General features: G+C 37.6%; 1 pseudogene; it reads right to left on the bottom strand.

The window, feature by feature from the left end:
• Positions 1-1,434: 1,434 nt before the first annotated feature.
• Positions 1,435-22,644, bottom strand: LOC142098560 (bile salt export pump-like; annotated as a pseudogene).
• Positions 22,645-23,543: the final 899 nt, after the last annotated feature.

Raw genomic sequence — 23,543 nt, 5'->3', positions numbered from 1 at the left:
AGAAGTTGGATGGAACTAGGGAAGAGAAGTTGGGTTGAGTGGACCTAGGGAGATCCTTCTGAGTACGAACAAGTACACTGAATTTTGCAGGGCAATGCAAAAGGGAGATTTCATTTTGTGAAGTGAGATTATTGAAATTATAATAAAGGGTTGGAGAGGGAGCATGTTTAGTATGACATAGAGCAATTTTCTTTCTGCAAAAACTTAGTATTTTGCTCCAGCAGTAAGAGCTGGTGAAGATCAGGGTGTAAATGTATCAAGCTGAGAGTTTTCCGGCGGGTTTGAAAAACCAATAAGATTCTAGCTATCATTTATTTAGTACATTCTACAAAATGACAGCTAGAATCTGATTGGTTGCTATAGGCAACATCTCCACTTTTCAAACCCGCCGGAAAACTCTCAGCTTGATACATTTACCCCCAGGTATTATCCTATACTTTAAGCAGAATGCAGTTTACACCTTCTGCTTGCACTGTGGCAATAAAGCATATTTCTAGTCACACTTTGCCTCTGTAAAAAATTACATAAATGTTCACACTCATAGTCAATCTAAGACATAAATAAAGCAAGAACAAACGGTATTTTATGAGAGAAACAGAAATATTTAACACAAAATGTTTGGTAGAAAAGTGGTAGGAGGTTGGACTTTCATAGCACAGGTAAAATGTTGGATTTTTCCAAGCATTGCGATGACTGATACTTCCCGGCAGTGCAGTCACAAAAATTGGTGTGATCACACCACGTTGGAGATCCTAGTCACATAACCTTGTTACATGCCTGGTATTTCCGAACCATTAGGACACCCAAATCCTCCTACCTGCCCTCCAAAAAGCTTTGAATTGTTGTGCACACCAGGGACAGGTGTGTGGAGCACCCACTCAGTATTGTGACATCTCACCATGGTGGCAACGACGGTGTCACTGGCGAGGACATACCTCATAAATGAAACGGGACAATCCCCTCAACTGGAGTCTGTCCAGACTAAATGGGGACAGTTGGGAGGTATGGCTTTTCGATGTTTCCCAGGAATGTAAGCAGACACTTTGAAATGGGTGCATTGGTGCAAAACCAAGGTGTATTGCAGTGCACATCCAGTACACTGCTGCAATGAGGTCCACAGTGTGTAAGATGCACTCTTAGGCACAGGGTGAATGCCATCTATTTCAACATAACACAACAAGCTGTGAAGACACAACATTCAATTTTCAGCGTTATGAAAGTGACATATTTTAGAATTTCTGTAAAAATTAATTAACTAATTTTGGAGTAGTATAAATTTTTTTTCCAAAGGAAGGGAAGTTCACTGTACTTTGCTACAGCACATTTCACTATCTTTGGGTAAACTGAATATTTTCTTTTGTTCACAAGTCCTCAACCAATAAAATTTTGATCATTTGTTTTTCAAATAAATATGTGACTATTAATAAATAATCTTTAGACCTTTGTAAAGTAAAATTCCACCTTATCTAGAGCCTCTTGGACAGTTACTTCACTCTCGTTATCCAGAGCAGACGTGGCCATGTTAAAGAGGAGGATTCTGGGATTTCTGACCAGAGCCCGAGCAATGGCAATTCTCTGCTTCTGTCCTCCACTCATCTGCCCACCACCTTCACCGACAAGGGTGTCAAAGTGCTAATAATGTAAGCAAATAGGTGTTACAAAAAAGGAGAAGCTTTTGAATATCACTACAAAAAATAAATGCTTTATGTAGGTTTATTCCATATGTGCAGCTGTCACAAAGGCCACAAGGACCAAACTTAATTCTAACCAGCTAAGTAAAGAATGTATAGTAATGTTTCTGAACAGCAAGATATTTGTTTAATGTTCAGATATTGTATCTATCTATAATAGAGTGTCATCATCAGCTATTTTTATAGCGCCATTAATTCCGCAGCGCTGTACAGAGAACTCATTCACATCAGTCGCTGCCCCCTTGGGGCTTACAGTCTAAATTCCCTAACACACACAAAGACTGAGAAAGACAGAGAGAGAGAGACTAGGGTCAATTTGATAGAAGCCAATTAACTTTTTTCTATCTATCTATCTCAATACTTGCATATAAACTATATCCTGCTGTGACGAAAAAGCAGCCAAGTTTCTGAAAGAACTAATTGTAAAAAATTGACAGATTAAAACAACAATGTATGAAATGTGATAGTAAAATAGAATGACATAAGTATTTTGAAGAAAGCAGTGTTTCTATTACCAATTACTAATTACAGGTTTCCGTGAGCTGGAATAATTCCCTAATTGTGGAGGCTCGCTTGTGTAAACAACATAGTGTGCACAATGCCTCTGACCAGGTATAAATAGCAGAGAAAGTACAGGAGAACATTGAGTTGATGACAGCTTTTCTCCTGAAGAGTTCAGTCTACATAAACTGTGAGCTACTGGGGCCAACGATCATGAAGCTTCTCATCTTTTTCTTGCTGTGTGGAGCAGTGTCGGCGAGAGTGCTACCAGAGGGTAAGTACTTAGTCTACTGTGTATGGAGTGTTTGGAATGGGTCTAGACTGCCGTTGGCTCTATGGGTGTTGATGAACTGCATCTTACAGTCAGAATACTGGCAGTTGCTGTACATCAGTAGCTGGAGACCTGTAGGTTACCTATAACCTAAAGCAATATGTCATGTTTGTGTGGCAGAAATATGATGGCGCTATGTGGTTCATTGCTGACCTATACAGTAGCATTAGTTTGGTTTGGGGACAATTGCTGCAGCGAGCCACTGTATTCCCACAGGTTCTCAGGATTCTCCTGTCTAAGCACATATTGATATAGCTGAGCTATAGTTTTAAAATATGGGTATACTATAATCAATACTGTTAAAACTGCACATTGACAAAGTGACGTAGCTGAGTAGTTCTTTATTCTAGATGATAGGGAAGAGGTGCAGTATGTATCTCATTACATCTACATGGTACTGTAAGGGATTCAATCTGCTTTTGTGTCATCTTAAGGAAAGGTATACAACCTATTTTTATTTCAGCGACTGGGCGGTCTATTTATTAAGCTGGGGTGATCACTTAGATTTTCTTTTGCTGCTTATCTCAGTAATAGAAGATCTAATTGCACCTCAATTTTAAATATGCTCTATTTAACGAATAAAACATTTTTGTCTTGTGCCCTAGTGCTGCTATCGCCATACTGAGATAACGATAGTGATAGGAGGGCAGCGGTGGTACTTGTTCTGCCACTGTCCTTGTTAAATACACTTCCCTGGAGAACCTCAAGCGATGGCTACCGCTGGCGATACTCTGCGGCAGCCTTTAATAAGAAGGGAGAAACTCAAACGGGATTCTCTACACTTAATAAATATGCCCCTGTGTGTTAGAGCACTGGCAAAACTATAACTCTCACTGCCACACTGCATTGAGATTTATAGTTTACTACCTCTTCTGACCATGAATATATTGCATTACAAAGCACTAAATGTGTAATTAAAAACTATATAATGGCAAAACAATCACAGTCTATGGTATAATAAATTGCATATCATTGTATAAAGTAATAGGAGCAGCACATTTTGCCCTGTAAGGGGTGCTGGGACAGTTAGCAGTAACATGCTTTGCACTTCAGGTAGTTCCATCCATGTGAGTTTCTGCTGTAACCATTCCAAACTGTATGTAGAGGTTTCAGGGAAAATGTACGAAGTTTCAAATATATCAACTGTACAGAAAGTTAGGTAAAATTACATCTGTTGTACATGACATTCATGCTAGATATTAGCTGTCTATTAAATATAGAAAGGGAATTAAATTACATCCATTATTTAAGGGCAGGTTTATCAAAGTGTGCTAGCGAAAACTACAGTTTTTTTTTAAAACCCTGTACATCCATGGGTTGCGGTCAGCGCTAACAAGGCTATCGCCAACGTTAATCCTGTTGGCCATAAAATATGCTAACCTTTGACCCCGGAGGTTTCACCATTCCTTTACATGGAGAAACCTATTTAACAAATATACCCTAGGTTACGTGTGACTGTTTGGATTCACACAGCCTAAAATGGTTAGTATTTAAATATTTAGGATTGTGGCCTTGACAAAAAATATCAGTGTGTCAGGGTGGATAGGGGATGTATCTGGCTAGCTATATTTTGCATATACATTAGGAAAAGAAGGGAAAAGGGGAAAGCGGAAAACCGCTCTGCACAAGGTAATAACCAACCTCAGTGTTAAACCAAACTAAGCTGGATATACCGTGAGGGGGTGCTAAGGTCAAGACTCATTAATATACAAATCCAAAAGAAGAAAATTATCACCAGAGAAGCACTCCAGGTATAGGAAATTAATTACATTAATACAATAAATTTTATTAGTATTCATTAAAAATAATTATAAACAGCCAAAATGAGAAAGGAGTGATGAGATATATTAATTAATGGTTTTCCTCTCTTTTTTTAGAAGAATTCTTAGATGAGATATATTAATTAATGACTTTCCTCTCTTTTTTTAGATGAATTCTTAGATGAATTTGTCCAATGTGTATAATCAATTTATCCAATGATATGAGATCTTCTAGAATAACTGTTCCCCTGCTCTGCTTTTAATTTTTAATTATTACTTTTTAATTTTTAATATTTATATTTTTCACCCTAATATTCACTCAATATTCACATAAGTATTTTCACTTTATATTTATTTCATAGGTCTTTAAAACTCCTAATTTATTTTACTTTTTTACTCACTTAGTTCATTAAGGTTTGTTCACATTTTTATATTTTATTACTTTATATTTTTCACCTGTTTTATTTTGACCTAACCATACATATATATTACACGTAACACATATCCAGTCACTTTATTATAAATAAATACCTCTCAGAGCATAAGTGGAAGTTGTAAAGTCATACACTTCATGTATATACTTACCTTTACAGTATACTTACCATGTATAAATCAATTACTCATGATCAACAATAAATCAGATAGATACCTATAGTAATTGATGGTAATAGAAAAATAAAAATTCTAACCAACAAAAAATAAAAAATAAATAAATATAAAATAAGAAAGAGAAAAATCCAATAATATAAAATAACAATAAATATTGAAAATATAAAAAACAAAAACTATAAAATAAAAATTAAAAATAGAAAATAATTAATAAAAATACAAAAATAATATGTATATACATATATATATATATATATATATATATATATATATATATATATATATATATATATATATATATATATATATATGTAAATAAGTATATATAGAAACATCTTAATAATAAACCAATAATAAACCACTTAATATTTAATACTAATGTTATTATATTTAAAAATCCTATAAAAAAATCTGTGTATGATGTATTTTCTTTATTAAAAAACATACTAATATGAAGATCTAAATACAAGCTTATATAAATGCTTGTATTCTGAATAATGGCAATTAATTTCTATATTCTGAACCAATAAAATCAACATATGTGGTGTATTTATAAAATATAACAACACTTGCAATCAGTTTGTATTATACTGGCACACTATTATCACATTACATAGTCCAGCATAAAGATCCATCAGTGTTTAACATAAACATTACTATAATGGAAACATACTGATTGGTTGAGAGTGGTATAAAACTGAGCCCCCTCCAGCAGCCCAGTAATTCCCATGATTAAGCCTCAAGGGCAAAACGTACGTCGGACCGACGGCACGCTAGTTTGACGTCAGACCCTGAAGTAGGGACCCGATCGCGGTGTTTGAACCGCTAGACTTAGTTTGTCCTCAATAAACATCTCTGACTGTAGTGCATTACTTTATCTAATATTGCACAAGACTGCTCTGACACCAACTTCTCTTATATCGGCAGCATATTACTTACAGGGGAACGCTCCATACAACTAGCGCTGCTTAGACAGAGGGTTTTTTCAGAGAGGCAGCTCCGCTCTAAACTAATCTATAATCGGAGAATTTATTTAGACATAGGACAACTATAACTATTGAATAGCAGTAACCCACCATGTGAGCAAACAGCGATGAGATAGTAGATGTTAATTATATATCATATAAACTCGATCTATGAGGAATATGATCTAGTTAACATACACTTTTACTGCTGCCATCTAGAGTCTGTTTCTAGGTAATGGAACTACCAACAATGAAATAGGTGCAACATTGTTGCTTTGTGTGTTATGCAGTTTGCTAAGAGGACTTAAAATTAAAAGGGATATTCTGAACACTATTATTATGCAAACAAAATAAGCAATATAATGAATACAGTATTCACAATTTTGGTGCTTTGTGCATAACACACTCAGTAAAGAGGATTTAAAAGAGATCAATTGTATCCTAATAATAGGAGCTACTCGTTAGCAGCCTTTGTTTCTCATTAGGTTATTTATATTTGCTCACACTTTTATAAGGGTACTATTACTGGCTAATTCAGGTTTAAGCTAACAATTGGTCAGCCCTACTACCGAGTCATATTATTTTAAAATTCTTTCTTTGTTCAACACTATTTTTTTAATAAATATTAAAAATTAAAAAGTAATAATTAAAAATTAAAAGCAGAGCAGGGGAACAGTTATCCTAGAAGATCTCATATCATTGGATAAATTGATTATATACATTGGACAAATTCATCTAAGAATTCATCTAAAAAAAGAGAGGAAAGCCATTAATTAATATATCTCATGTAAGAATTCATCTAAAAAAAGAGAGGAAAAACATTAATTAATATATCTCATCACTCCTTTCTCATTTTGGCTGTTTATAATTATTTTTAATGAATACTAATAAAATTTATTGTATTAATGTAATTAATTTACTATACCTAGAGTGCTTCTCTGGTCATAATTTTCTTCTTTTGGATTTGTATAGCCATATTTTGCCCCAATTGGCCTGCAATATTGGGAGGTATGCTATATAGATTATGGAGTAATGTGACTGTATAATATTGTTTATGTAAAATAGGAAAGCCATAAAAGATATTAATAGGGTATATTGTACAAGATATTAAGATAACTTTGTTTTGTCTATAGACACCCTGACACAGTTAAATGTATTCTAAACTGGACCTGCTCTAAAGAAACACAGTCTGCCTAAGCCAATGGCCAGAAAGTTCACCTTAGCAAGCCTAGCACTTTTGACAACTCAATCTACCTTGTTGTTTTGCTGTGTAACTACAAAACACACCATTGTGATATATTATCTGATCTAGGTTAGTTGGAGTTTAGAAGTACAGTTCACTTGGCCCGTTTGTCCTTCTAATACATTCTTGTCCAATTACATGAACAGGTTTCTTGCCACTTATCACTTAAGATCTATCTCCAGAAGCCTGCTTAAAAGGTCCTAAAATCAATAAAGGTTCTATAGTCACGTTTTTGGGACATCATACCTGAGTCAATATGCCACCAACCTGTAGCTTGTAATGCTTAATGCCTTTATTTGCCTATGTACTAACAAGTGGCAATAACCATGATTTTTTTTATTGCTACTTACCCCAGTGATAAAACATCTGTTATCAATTTATGAATAAAGTTTTGCCTAGGCAGCTGAGCAACAGCTGCTCAGTGATACTGGCTCATAGTGGTAAAAGTTAACTTACAGCTTTGATGGGCTAGTCCAGTGTTGGCTAACCTGTGACACTCCAGGTGTTGTGAAACTACAAGTCGCTGCATGCTTTGCCCATATATAGCAGCTTATTGCTGGAAGTGTATGCTGGGACTTGTAGTTTCACAACACCTGGAGTGTCACAGGTTAGCCAACACTGGACTAGTCTCAGGAGATCTGCGTATGTGTAACCCAGCTAGCCAGTTCATGCATGTGCAGAACTGAAAAACTATCTTTGGCTGCTTTCAAAAATTGACCCTAGTCTCTGTCTGTCTCCCTGTCTGTCTATCTCCCTCTTTGTCTGTGTGTGAATGTGTGTCTATATTAGGGAATTTAGACTGTGAGCCCCAATGGGGCAGGGATTGATGTGAATGAGTTCTCTGTACAGCGCTGCGGAATTAGTGGCGCTATATAAATAAATGATGATGATGATGATCTTTGGCTTTCAGTTCTACTAATAAAAGAAATTAATAAAAATAAGATGAAAATTTGAAAAACATATTTAAAATATATAATGCCCATTAAAACAATACTTTATACAAAGAATTAATTTTTTTTTTGCTTATTTTCTTTTTTTTATCGCCATCCTGTAGTATTGCTTGTGGAACATGACCTTAATATATAGGACATCCGTTCTCCTTGACCATAATGCATTTGCTCTATGATAAATATGTTAATGATTCTGCAATTAGATGACAAATGTATATGATGCATCCAGGACTACTTGAAAACAAACTGTGTTTTATTTGATCTATTTTTTAATTGAAGCCTACAATTTTTTTTGCAGGCAAGCACATACCAAATGAAAAGTGCCCCAAATTTTTCAAGAACCAAACACATGGAAATAACACAACCTTTTTCAACAAACTCCGGAAATATGAATCACATGCAGACAAACGAAATTGGACAGATCCATGTTCATTACCAGCATGTACTACGGATGCAGACTGTGGTGTAGACCATATATGTTGTGAAATTTCCTGTGGATTCAGGTGTATCATTGACATCAATGGTAAGTAAATCCAACTTAAGCTGAAAACTACTTTTGTTATTTCTAAAGTTATTTATAAGTGTAGTGAGTATTATTGAAAATAAAGCCAATATAACAGTTTCTGTCATTGCATAAACATTTTCACATTTAGAGCTTGAAAAGGGATTTATGTAATAGGCTCAGGGGGGTTAGAAGCTCTTCTCAGACACATATATTAGGGGACATTTATCATCATCATCATCATTTATTTATATAGCGCCACTAATTCCGCAGCGCTGTACGCATTCACATCAGTCCCTGCCCCACTGGAGCTTACAGTCTAAATTCCCTAATATAGACACAGACAGACAGAGAGAGAGAGACTAGGGTCAATTTTGATAGCAGCCAATTAACCTACCAGTATGTTTTTGGAGTGTGGGAGGAAACCAGAGCACCCGGAGGAAACCCACGCAAACACAGGGAGAACATACAAACTTCACACAGATAAGGCCATGGTCGGGAATCAAACTTATGACCCCAGTGCTGTAAGGCAGAGGTGCTAACCACTAGGCCAGAATAGTGAATATTTCAATATCTCTCATCAACCAATTACACACTTGCTTTCATTTCCCACACTGTATTAAAAAAAATGACAATTAGGGGAGAATTTAATTAAACGCGAGGATATTGCACATTTCCGGCTAATACGGTACAAAATCTCCGCTCATTTTCTCCTTGCATTGCTATGGGACATGAGGGAAAGTGAGCTGAGATTTCAATGAAAACTCCGTCACAAAGTGTTTCCATGGACTGTTGCGGGGATACATCGTGGCCGAATTGAATTCCCCCTTAGTGTCTGGATGGTTACTGTGGATTACTCACATTTTGTGCAATGTTACATGAACATTATTTTTACTAGTTGTGATTTTTTTTTATAATTTAGAACATTTACTTTACATGCAAATACAAGTTGAAAGCTTTTATACTAAAAGTTGCTTTGCTCACATTGGTCTCAGATAATATAGGTTTATAATACTTGCCCATACTGTTGTGACATCCAGGAGACTCATGACAATCAAGGAGCCTTCCCGTCTCCCAGGAGAGCAGGGTAACCTCCCACATCCTGGCCTTTCCCCCCACTGCGTGATGCTGTGAATCGCGACATTGCGCAGCGGGTCCATGATGACATGGTAACACCCCACCCCACCCTGTATCCAGCATCAGGATCTCCAGAGGGGAGATCTTAATTGCTGGAAAGTATGGGATTCATATACTCAGTAAAATGCACAGTAACCTGCAAATTAATGCAGTATCCATGTTTATTGGTAGCTTTCTCTATTTCTGAACTTCCTTTAAATCGGTGAGCAGTACAGAGTTAGCGGTACGCCTATAGTGGGGCACCCTAAGACGACTATCTCTGACAGCAAGTTTAAGAGGAAGGAGTAAAAATGAAGAGAATTCTTTAACAAATGACAAATTTATAAAGATGGAAATGACTATATAGATATAATAATGCTTAAAATGTCAACATTTGCCTTTTGAAATGGAAGCATAATGGGCCTGAGTCATTAGAAGAGCAAGGCAAAAAAAAAGGGAGTAAATTTGAACCCGGACAAACCATGTTACAATGCAAGGGGTGCAAATGAGTTTATTATTTTGCACACAACGAAAACATTGGCTGTTTTTTCATGTAGCACACAAATAATTGATAGCTTTATTTTTACACTGAAATGCAAAGTTGATCTAGGACATACTCTACTCCAACTATTAATCTTTCCCAACATTTTATTAAATTTACCTCCTCCTCCAATGCAGCATTGTTTTGCCCCGGTGCTAAGTTACTCTTTTTTGCTTTGCTCTTCTTAATGACTCAGGCCCAACAGGCAAAAGGGATTAAAAGTGTGACTTTTCAGTTGCCGTCTCTGGAAGCAGAACATTATGTTCAAAGTTCAGGTGTGGATAGACTCATTGTAAAATTGATCATATTTTCATTTATTATCATATTTAATTGAGCCTTAGCTCCTTATTATTTGTCTTGGATGAAAAAGTGTTATAAGTAGTATAAGGATTTTATGATTTTTCTTGTAAATGTAATAATGTTTGTGGAAGCCATCTCTTATGTCATGTTATATGTTAGGTAATACAAAAAGAATGTGCTTAGCTTTGGTTTCTAGATAAGTTCTGAAATCAGTGGGGACAGCTGTAGTCACCATTCTCTGCTTGTTATTTGGGAGTCAGCCATCATTGGTCTTCACAGTTTTATCTTCAAAGTGAAGTTCAGTCCATTTGTGAATATATTATAACTCTGATATAACTAAAAGCAGATGAAACTCATTTGTCTTCATAATGTCACATAGTATTATAGCAGTATAGGATGCAGCTTCAATAAACTGGAAAATGATTGATATACCTGCCTTCAAAACACAGTTGGCCATATTATTAAATTCAGATTGCGATAAAAGTGAACATGTCAGAGGAGGATGTGTTACGTTGCTTTATTGGAATGGAATGCATTATTTTCTCACACTATGCCAATGAAGCTGTATACTATAGATATATCTGCTACTGCTGGATTGTTCAACAGTCTTAGGGGGTGTTTATGAAACAGTGCATAGAAAAAAAAAATCACCTTCTGTTACTCAAATACATTTTTGAAAATGAAAGCAAGCTTCTCATTGGTCCCTGCTGTGGGCAACTTAACTTTTTCCTTTGCACCATGTTTCATAAATGAGTCCCAAAGAGCACAGAGTGCAATTGTCATCATGTTTCTATATTATGAAAACACTCATAATTCATCATTTCTATTCCAGGCTTAATTCTTTTTATTAGTATTATTAATATTATGACTTTTTTTTCAGCTGCATGGATTAAATTAAAGCAGCTTGCTGAAAAACATATAAAGACCAAGGAAAAAGAAGCCAACATAACGTCAAGTACTTTGAAAGCGAAGAGGTACACCTCTAAACCAGGGGTGATTAATATAAATGCTAAACAACAAAATGAAGGGTTTAAAAAGGAAGCATCTCAATGGAATGGAGACAAGGGAAGCAATGTTAGGAGTGTACGGGATATCCATGGAAATGGGAAAATAGGAACTGACATTTCTGAAAGAGATCAACAAGACTTGGAGGATAGTGAAGAAGAGGAAGCAAGTGAACATAGCACAGAAAGACACACAGGAGATGTAAGTGATAGTCAAGAAACAAAAGGATTGGATTTTGACGAGAACAAAGAACACTGGGAAAAGAAATGTTGTAATCCAGGTGAAAAGAAAGGAAAACAACATGGGAAAAAGAAAGGGAATGAAGCAAGTGAAAACATATGTAGACACTCAGAGAAAATGGAAGGGCAAGACAATGAAAAGAACAGAGGAAAGAAAAGCAAGAAATTGAAACATGACAATAAAGAACACAGCAAAATAGTAGAACGTGAGGTCCATAAGAGACACGCACAAAAACCAGGTCCAGAAGCATATGGAGGAAAGGTTCATAAGATAGTAGAGGAAAAGAGAGAAACAGACCATGGCGAAAAGGGTCCTAAGATAGCAGAGGAAAAGAGAAAAACAGAGCATGAAAAAGAAGGTCGTAAAATAGCAGAGGAAAAGAGAAAAGTAGAGCATGGAGAACAGGGTCATAAGATGGCAGAGGAAAAGAGACAAGAAATAAATTCAGAAAAAGTAATAAGGGAACGGAGGCATACAAAATCAGATGAACTAGGAGAAAAGAAAAGTCAGAAACCAGGAGAAAGACATGGACAGGAGCCAGATAACAAGCCAGGAGAGAGAAAGGGGCATAATATAGATGATAAGAGAAGTCAAAAGCCAGATGAACACAAAGGCCAAGATAACGGGGAAAACAAAGGTAAATATAATGGCAGAACACCAAGAGATATAGATGTCAATTCCAAAAGAGAAGCGAAAGAAGGTGATAAACATGAGAAAAGAGGGCATAATGTAACAGAGGAAAAGAGACAAGCAGAACACGGAGAAAAGGGTCATAAGAAAGCAGAGGAAAAGAGACAAGCAGAGCATGGAGAAAAGGGTCATAAGAAAGCAGAGGAAAAGAGACAAACAGAACATGGAGAAAAGGGTTGTAAAAAAGCAGAGGAAAAGAGAAAAGTAGAGCATGGAGAACAGGGTCGTAAGATGGCAGAGGAAAAGAGACAAGCAGAACATGGAGAAAGGGGTCATAAGATAGCAGAGGAAGAGAGGCAAGAAAGTAATTCAGAAAAAGTAATAAAGGAACGGAGGCATACAAAATCAGATGAACTAGGAGAAAAGAAAAGTCAGAAACCAGGAGAGATACATGGAAAGGAGCCAGATAACAAGCCAGAAGAGAGAAAAGGGCATGATATACATGATAAGAGAAGCCAAAAACCAGGTGAACACAAGGGCCAAGATAATGGTAAAAACATAGGTAAATATAATGGCAGAACACCAAGAGATATAAATGTAAATTCCAAAAGAGAAGCGAAAGAAGGTGATCAACATGTGAAAAGAGGGCATAATGTAACAGAGGAAAATAGACAAACAGAACGTGGAGAAAAGGGTCATAAGAAAGCAGAGGAAAAGAGAAAAGTAGAGCATGGAGAACAGGGTCGTAAGATGGCAGAGGAAAAGAGACAAGCAGAACATGGAGAAAAGGGTCATAAGATAGCAGAGGAAGAGAGACAAGAAAGAAATTCAGAAAAAGTAATAAGGGAACGGAGGCATACAAAATCAGATGAACTAGGAGAAAAGAAAAGTCAGAAACCAGGAGAGAGAAAAGGACAGGAGCCAGATAACAAGCCAAGAGAGAGAAAGGGGCATAATATAGATGATAAGAGAAGTCAAAAGCCAGATGAACACAAAGGCCAAGATAACGGGGAAAACAAAGGTAAATATAATGGCAGAACACCAAGAGATATAGATGTCAATTCCAAAAGAGAAGCGAAAGAAGGTGATAAAGATGAGAAAAGAGGGCATAATGTAACAGAGGAAAAGAGACAAGCAGAACACGGAGAAAAGGGTCGTAAGAAAGCAGAGGAAAAGAGAAAAGTAGAGCATGGAGAACAGGGTCGTAAGATGGCAGAGGAAAAGAGACAAGCAGAACATGGAGAAAAGGGTCATAAGAAAGCAGAGGAAGAGAGACAAGAAGGAAATTCAGAAAAAGTAATAAGGGAACGGAGGCATACAAAATCAGATGAACTAGGAGAAAAGAAAAGTCAGAAACCAGGAGAGAGAAAAGGACAGGAGCCAGATAACAAGTCAGGAGAGGGAAAGGGGCATTATATAGATGATAAGAGAAGTCAAAAGCCAGATGAACACAAAGGCCAAGATAACGGGGAAAACAAAGGTAAATATAATGGCAGAACACCAAGAGATATAGATGTCAATTCCAAAAGAGAAGCGAAAGAAGGTGATAAACATGAGAAAAGAGGGCATAATGTAACAGAGGAAAAGAGACAAGCAGAACACGGAGAAAAGGGTCATAAGAAAGCAGAGGAAAAGAGACAAGCAGAGCATGGAGAAAAGGGTCATAAGAAAGCAGAGGAAAAGAGACAAACAGAACATGGAGAAAAGGGTTGTAAAAAAGCAGAGGAAAAGAGAAAAGTAGAGAATGGCGAACAGGGTCGTAAGATGGCAGAGGAAAAGAGACAAGCAGAACATGGAGAAAAGGGTCATAAGAAAGCAGAGGAAGAAAGACAAGAAGGAAATTCAGAAAAAGTAATAAAGGAACGGAGGCATACAAAATCAGATGAACTAGGAGAAAAGAAAAGTCAGAAACCAGGAGAGATACATGGAAAGGAGCCAGATAACAAGCCAGAAGAGAGAAAAGGGCATGATATACATGATAAGAGAAGCCAAAAACCAGGTGAACACAAGGGCCAAGATAATGGTAAAAACATAGGTAAATATAATGGCAGAACACCAAGAGATATAAATGTAAATTCCAAAAGAGAAGCGAAAGAAGGTGATCAACATGTGAAAAGAGGGCATAATGTAACAGAGGAAAATAGACAAACAGAACGTGGAGAAAAGGGTCATAAGAAAGCAGAGGAAAAGAGAAAAGTAGAGCATGGAGAACAGGGTCGTAAGATGGCAGAGGAAAAGAGACAAGCAGAACATGGAGAAAAGGGTCATAAGATAGCAGAGGAAGAGAGACAAGAAAGAAATTCAGAAAAAGTAATAAGGGAACGGAGGCATACAAAATCAGATGAACTAGGAGAAAAGAAAAGTCAGAAACCAGGAGAGAGAAAAGGACAGGAGCCAGATAACAAGTCAGGAGAGGGAAAGGGGCATTATATAGATGATAAGAGAAGTCAAAAGCCAGATGAACACAAAGGCCAAGATAACGGGGAAAACAAAGGTAAATATAATGGCAGAACACCAAGAGATATAGATGTCAATTCCAAAAGAGAAGCGAAAGAAGGTGATAAACATGAGAAAAGAGGGCATAATGTAACAGAGGAAAAGAGACAAACAGAACATGGAGAAAAGGGTTGTAAGAAAGCAGAGGAAAAGAGAAAAGTAGAGCATGGAGAACAGGGTCGTAAGATGGCAGAGGAAAAGAGACAAGCAGAACATGGAGAAAAGGGTCGTAGGAAAGCAGAGGAAGAGAGACAAGAAGGAAATTCAGAAAAAGTAATAAGGGAACGGAGGCATACAAAATCAGATGAACTAGGAGAAAAGAAAAGTCAGAAACCAGGAGAGATACATGGAAAGGAGCCAGATAACAAGCCAGAAGAGAGAAAAGGGCATGATATACATGATAAGAGAAGCCAAAAACCAGGTGAACACAAGGGCCAAGATAATGGTAAAAACATAGGTAAATATAATGGCAGAACACCAAGAGATATAAATGTAAATTCCAAAAGAGAAGCGAAAGAAGGTGATCAACATGTGAAAAGAGGGCATAATGTAACAGAGGAAAATAGACAAACAGAACGTGGAGAAAAGGGTCATAAGAAAGCAGAGGAAAAGAGAAAAGTAGAGCATGGAGAACAGGGTCGTAAGATGGCAGAGGAAAAGAGACAAGCAGAACATGGAGAAAAGGGTCATAAGATAGCAGAGGAAGAGAGACAAGAAAGAAATTCAGAAAAAGTAATAAGGGAACGGAGGCATACAAAATCAGATGAACTAGGAGAAAAGAAAAGTCAGAAACCAGGAGAGAGAAAAGGACAGGAGCCAGATAACAAGCCAGGAGAGAGAAAGGGGCATAATATAGATGATAAGAGAAGTCAAAAGCCAGATGAACACAAAGGCCAAGATAACGGGGAAAACAAAGGTAAATATAATGGCAGAACACCAAGAGATATAGATGTCAATTCCAAAAGAGAAGCGAAAGAAGGTGATAAACATGAGAAAAGAGGGGATAATGTAACAGAGGAAAAGAGACAAGCAGAACACGGAGAAAAGGGTCATAAGAAAGCAGAGGAAAAGAGACAAGCAGAGCATGGAGAAAAGGGTCATAAGAAAGCAGAGGAAAAGAGACAAACAGAACATGGAGAAAAGGGTTGTAAGAAAGCAGAGGAAAAGAGAAAAGTAGAGCATGGAGAACAGGGTCGTAAGATGGCAGAGGAAAAGAGACAAGCAGAACATGGAGAAAGGGGTCATAAGATAGCAGAGGAAGAGAGGCAAGAAAGTAATTCAGAAAAAGTAATAAAGGAACGGAGGCATACAAAAGCAGATGAACTAGGAGAAAAGAAAAGTCAGAAACCAGGAGAGAGACATGGACAGGAGCCAGATAACAAGCCAGGAGAGAGAAATGGGCATAATATAGATGATAAGAGAAGCCAAAAGCCAGATGAACAGAAAGTACAAGATAAGGGTGAAAACAAAAGTAATTATAATGGCAGAACACCAAGAGATATAAATGTCAATTCCAAAGGAGAAGCGAAAGAAGGAGATAAACATGAGAAAAAGAGACAAACAGAACACAGAGAAAGGGGTCGTAAGACAGGAGAGGAAAGAAGACAAACAGACCATGAAGAGAAGGTTTGTAAGGTAGCAGAGGAAAATAAACAAGGGGAACATGGAGAAAAGGGTCATCAGATAGCAGAGGAAGAGAGACAAGAAAGAAATACAGAAAAAGTAATAAGGGAAAAGAGGCATACAAAAGCAGATGAACTAGGAGAAAAGAAAAGTCAGAAACCAGGAGAAAGACATGGACAGGAGTCAGATAACAAGCCAGGAGAGAGAAATGGGTATGATATAGATGTTAGGAGAAGCCAAAAACCAGGTGAACAGAAAGGACAAGTTAAAGGTGAAGACAAAGATAGAAATAATGGCAGAACACCAAGAGATATAAATGTCAACTCCAAAGGAGAAGCCAAAGGAGGAGATAAACATGAGAAAAGAGGGCATAATGTAACAGAGGAAAAGAGACAAGCAAAACATGCAGAAAGGGGTCATAGGATAGCAGAGGAAAACAGAGAAGGACCAAATGTTACACAGGGACATGAAAAAAATACAGAAAACAGATACAGAAGAAATTGTTCAAAGATAAATGGGAAATCAGAAGAAAAAAGAAAGATGCATATGGCAAATGGCAAAAAAGAACACAATGGAGAATGGATGCATTGTGTTAATTGTACAAGGGAACATGACAAATCAGGACACAATGGAAACATTAAAAGTGCACATGAAATAACTAAAGAAAGTAGAATTGAGGCAAATGGAAAAAGTGTATACGGACAAGGGAAAAGAGAAAAGAAACATGCTGCAGGTAAAAGACATGGAGAAACGAATGGTCAGAGGCCAGGAAAAAGAGATGGGCAAGATCCAGGAGAAAAAGAAGAGCAAAGTCAACAAGCTGCACAACAATATAAGCATAAAACTGCAGAGAAAAGAAGTCACAGGAATAAAGACGACAGGAGACAAAAAAATAATGGAATAAAAGGTCATGAAAAAACTGAGGAAAATGAACAGAGAGCAAAGTCTTCAAGTGAACAAGACACAGCTGAGGACAAAATACATGAACCAAATGTTAAAGGGATAACTAGGGAGAGGAAACATGCTGCAGGAAAAGAATGGAGTCACAAAAAAGGAGAAGAAAACACAAAGGGTACTAATCACAAAAGGGGACATGATAAAGTAGAGAAAAAGAGACCAGAAAAAGAAAAGGAGATGCATGAAATTAAGACAAATAAGAAAAGGAAACATGATTCAGAAGAAGATGGGTCAAGTGAGGAAAGTGGATACAAGATTGATGAAAAGACGACTGAACAGCCACCAGTTCCAGATAATGAACAGCCACCAGTTCCAGATAATGAACAGCCACCAGTTCTAGAGAGTGAACAGCCACCAGTTCCAGATAATGAACAGCCACCAGTTCCAGATAATGAACAGCCACCAGTTCTAGAGAGTGAACAGCCACCAGTTCCAGATAATGAACAGCCACCAGTTCCAGATAATGAACAGCCACCAGTTCCAGATAATGAACAGCCACCAGTTCCAGATAATGAACAGCCACCAGTTCCAGATAATGAACAGCCACCAGTTCCAGATAATGAAGAGTCACCAGTTCCAGATAATGAACAGTCGCCAGTACCAGATAATGAAGAGCCACCAGTCGCAGATATTGAACAGTCGCCAGTACCAGATAATGAAGAGCCACCAGTCCCAGATAATGAACAGCCACCAGTTCCAGATAATGAACAGTCACCAGTTCCAGATAATGAACAGTCACCATTTCCAGATAATGAGCAGTCACCAGTTCCAGATAATGAACAGCCACCAGTTCCAGATAATGAACAGCTACCAGTTCCAGATAATGAACAGCCACCAGTTCCAGATAATGAACAGCCATCAATTCCAGATGCTGATCAACCACCAGATATGGCTACTGAGCAGTCACCAGTTCAGACATATGGGGTATAAGCAGTAAAATAAGGGTGTGTTCAATGAATAAAACAGAACTACAAAAAATATTAAATAATCTTTGCTAGCTATTACTACATCCTGTCTAAATTTATATATTTTAGGTATTGCATAACAATAAAAAGTGAAATGAATACAAAATCAAATCTGGTTTATTTATTTTTACATGTGTACAGCTTCTAGACATTTAAGTAATATCTAAACTTATAGTTAATCAGGGATAGTTATCAGTTCTTCACTAAGAATTTACTCAATGACTTATGGGAACCATATTTATAAGGAGTGTTGTATACCAAAGCACTGCCCAATTAAGTGGATAATACATTTCACCTTGCTAATACCAATATCTGCTGTTAATAGAAGTTGGAAAGAGAAGGACATTTAGTACAACAGACACAAGCATATGAAGAAGTGTTATTTGTGGCTGCTGCTTACAACAAATCATATCTCACCCTTTGGCACTGAAAACTCCACTCTTTTTTTTTTTTTATTTACTTTATCCTAGTAAAGTCTCCTCAAATCAGGAATCGGTTTTTAACACAAGGAAGAGTATCATATCCCTTATATTATAATTGTAATGTAGTTCTAAGCTAAAGCTAATTACTTTGAAAAATATTAAGTACAATCGTTGCTGAGCTGATATTCTGGTTTCTGTTTATAAAAGTAAACAAAAGCTTTGATGTTTTCAATAGTTTAGTATATGACACATTTTTCAGATAGATGGGAGCATGTAGTAAACATAAAAGTAAAACTAATAAAACACAGTGGTTCTAACAAACAAGGAATAGTAAAGCATTGTGGCACATATTATCACTGCCCACCTGGCAGCACCAAAAGACAACTACCCAACTAGCGGAAGCACAAGACCGCCTTTAGTCACAAAATAGAGCGGAAATAACAATTTAAACTTTAATTCCACTGTTGCGGTCCAGTTGCTTAATGGTTTTACAAACTACTATTGGTACACTTAAAGATAGGCACAACTTTAGTTTTCTAGCAAGACAGTCACTAACACTCTGGCTTCTGATCCAGACCCTTGCAAGATCGAGAGTTACTGACCTCTTAATTAGTTGTTTGGAACATCTGTTTTCACAAAACAAGAACACTGGTAGCATGTTGGTCAGACTGATTTAAATACAAACACATCAGTTATCATCCCTCTTTTTTATTCTGCCATAGTCCTCAGCCATATCGTGTTTTTTTTCAACTCCCAATAAACTTTTGCTGGGCTTGAAGGTTTAAGACACTTTAACAACATGGATCTCCCTGATTTGCACAAACAGTTTTATTTTTGTCACTCTTCTTTTCATATTAATATTCAAGGGTTGTTCAAATGTTCGTGGTAATGAATTTGAAATAAAGTAAAACATGACCTGTGATAGGTCCATGATGAAGTTATAGGCATTAGCTTCTTTTGCTGCTGTAATGATCTTCTCCATTGTTGCGCTGTCCTTACCAAAGCGGATGTTTTCAGCTATTGTTGTTGCAAACAAGACTGACTCCTACTCTACAATGCCGATTAGAGAAGGCAACCATTGAATGTTCAATGAGCATATGTCATGTCCATCAAAAGTAACCTGGCAAATTCAAAGTGAGCACACAATGACCACAATGAGAGGAGACATAATAAGGGAAAAATAAGCCCACCCTCAATCTGTGCAGAAAAGCCCACTTTTGGGTGACACTCTGCCCCTTTATCGGTCCATTAAATGGGGCTGTCTTGCAAAATCCAGACCTTTGGAAGGTAAGACTATGGCAAAAATACTAAAGATGCGTGGTTTGAATTACTTCCAACATTGGGGATCTGAGTGAAGCCGAGTCATGAGTCTGTTTCTCCCCCCCAAACTCAGTCCTCAAAACAAGGCGAAACGTCATTTCCAGCAATTATTTTTTTTTGCAAAATGCGTTCTCTCTCTCTCTCTCTCTCTCTCTCTCTCTCTCTCTCTCTCTCTCTCTCTCTCTCTCTCTCTCTCTCTCTCTCTCTCTCTCTCTCTCTATATATATATATATATATATATATATATATATATATAGTCGGTCCTCGATTTCTTCAGTGCCAATTTAGAAGAGACATCATGTAGGGAGGAGGTTAGCTGCATAGCTCTGCTGATAAAATAGAATTAGGGGTGAACCAGGGACATAGGAAAGCAATAATATCCTGTCATTATTGTAAAGCAGTTCTGTAGAGAATAGTCAGTTACAATAGTTTACTGATCAATTGCTTTTAAATTCAATCTTAAATATACTTTACACAGACTAGTGGCTACTGGTTGTTGTTAATGCATTGCATTGTATATATGTAATAGTACTAGACTGTATATTATACAGACCGAGTTAGATAGATATCATAGATATCACTCTGAACTACTAATATATTTTCTTTGAGAAAAACAATGGTTTTGCTGTCAGACTATTAGTAGCAGAATCCAAAAAACAAGCAGATTTATTTTGTTTACACTTGAAAGTTCTCCTAGTGAATGTAATCTTGTGTGGGGCAGTGACAAGTGAAATAATTTAGAAAAAAACTGGGTATTTTCATTTGAGATTCAGCAGCAGTTGCACCTCCCCCCCTCTCCCCCCCCAAAAAAAGGCTATATATTTTTATATTCTAATATTATCTATTTTTCAATACATTTATATTTTGGAAGGGTCATTCAGTGAAATCTATATTCAAAGAAGGCTGTTTGTCAGGGTCAGCACACAGCTGGACCCCCCCCCCTTCCTTCCTTCCTTCCCCAAAAAAGGCTATTTATTGTAATCTTTTCTATTTTCAATACTTTTTTATTTCGGAAGGGGCATTCAGTGAAATCTATATTTAAAAAAGGCTGTTTGTCAGGGTCAGCACACAGCTGGACCCCCCCCCCCCCAAAAAAAAACGGCTATACTAATCTTTTCTATTTTTCAATACATTTATATTTTCGAAGGGTCATTCAGTGAAATCTATATTTAAAAAAAGTGAGTTTTTGTTGTAGGTTTTTTTTTGAGTATTTTTGACATTCAGTGGCCGAACATTGCAGTGGCTGCAAAAAAAACGTCATCTGCCATGACACTAACTGAAGCAAGCCCATTGGATAAATTAAATAACCGAAAAAAATTAGTGTAAGGTGCAAGAGATAAAAATGTTGAAATGCTGCGCACACACTAAATTGGAAACTTTATACAGGCATTATGGAGAGTGATGAGGCAGTAGCAATTGTCATTAGATGGACAGTGGCATCAGTAGATATTTACACAAGTAGATAACCAATTGTAAAGGGCTACCTAATTTGCTGCCGCTATATAAATAAATGAGGATCCTGGGCGATAAATGTCGCCTGCTTCCCTACTACAACAATTCAAAGATTAACCAAACAATACATTGCCAGAGTATTCATCGATTGCCAAGAGCATGGCGGTCAATGCCTTGCCGCTATATAAATAAATGAGGATCCTGGGCGATAAATGTCGCCTGCTTCCCTACTACAACAATTCAAAGATTAACCAAACAATACATTGCCAGAGTATTCATCGATTGCCAAGAGCATGGCGGTCAATGCCTTGCCGCTATATAAATAAATGAGGATTCTGAGAGATGAAGATGGCCTGCACCATCTGTACAACAATTCAAAGATTAGCCACACAATACGTTGCCAGAGCATTAATCGGTAGCCAAGAGCAGGGCTTTCCTACTTTGTTCTCCTAATATCATCATCATCAACTATTTATATAGCGCCACTAATTCTGAAGTGCTGTACAGAGAACTCACTCACATTAGTCCCTGCACCATCAGCGCCTACGGTCTAAATTCCCTAACATACACATACACACAAGTACACAGTGTCACGGTTCAAACACTGAAGCCACATACTGGTATTGATACTGCTAACCTGGAGGCGTGGAGTCTAAACGTGCTCCTGGTTTTCACCAGGAACCCCCGCAAGAAAGTTTGGAATTTGCTGCAGGAGCACGCAGGTCTCGGCCCTCCGGGCTAGCCACCAGTGAAGTGGTGCTGGTAAGAGATACCGTGTAGACCAGAGGTTGGACGGTATTAGGGTCAGGCAGAAACGTAGTAAGGCGATCCAAGGTCAATCCGAGCTGGCAGCGCAGTACAGAGGAGGCAAACAAAACCGTGGTCAGACGGTCCGGGGTCAAAGCCAAAGGAGAGAATAGAGCCCGAGGGAGATCCACAGGTAGTGTCAGACAAGCCGGGTAGGGAGCCAAAGAGTCAGTCTGGAAACAGCTGGAAACTGTTAGATGCTGGAGCAGGGGAACCATACCTAATGGTGCCAGAGACCTCCTGATATAGGGAGTCCTGGAAGCGGCACCGAGTGAAGGTACGGGGACGGCGCCGGACACACAGATTGAGAGAGGCTAAGGTCAATTTAATAGCAGCCTTATATGCTTTGTGTCGTAATGCTGCCCTTCTGAATTAAACTAGGGGACTTGTAAACATTAATGTGGGAGGAAGAGGGAAAAAATCATTGCCCTTGGGTAAGCTAATTCCAACCCTGCGGAAAAGAGGACTGCATGAGTCAGCAGAGATGGACCCTAAGACTCTGACTTCAGGGACCCCTCAAATTGCTGCTGCATCCCAGCTAACAACAGGCAGCCAAGGTGTGCAGCTTTTTTAATTAAATAATTGCTGCCTTCTGAGTGGATGTTAACATGTCCCATTTCTCCTATCTCCGTGCTACCGATACCTGCTCATAAGCTTTTAGTACATTGAGTTAAGTCCTGGGGGCATCCAAATACCTGTGAGTGCGTCCAACTCTACGGGAAATGCGGCTGCTATAGATGAAGACCTCTCCTGCTAGTTCTTAAAGCTTATGACAGTTACTAGGAAGCTGAAACATCATAAAGGATTATATCCTGGGACCAGTGGTGTAATGGCATTTTAACCTTCCACTGTTATGTTTTGCCATTAGTTGTTAGCTGACTAGCATTCCTCACTATGCCACCATTTTTAATTAAATAAAAACTGTGACACACAAATACTTGATAGCTTATTTGTACACTGAAATTTAAAGTTAATATCTGTGTGCTACATGAAAAAACAGTCAGTATTTAACTTATGTGCAAAACAGAAAACTAATTTTCACCCCTTGCATTGTAACATGGTTTTGTCCAGGAGACTTAAATAAGATACTTCTTAATTTAAGATCCTTAATGAATCA

Source organism: Mixophyes fleayi, chromosome 7 (genome assembly GCF_038048845.1).
Source record: "Mixophyes fleayi isolate aMixFle1 chromosome 7, aMixFle1.hap1, whole genome shotgun sequence".
NCBI classification, from domain to species: Eukaryota; Metazoa; Chordata; class Amphibia; order Anura; family Limnodynastidae; genus Mixophyes; species Mixophyes fleayi.
Note: the sequence above shows the minus strand (reverse complement) of the source record. Positions and strands in the feature narration are given on the sequence as shown.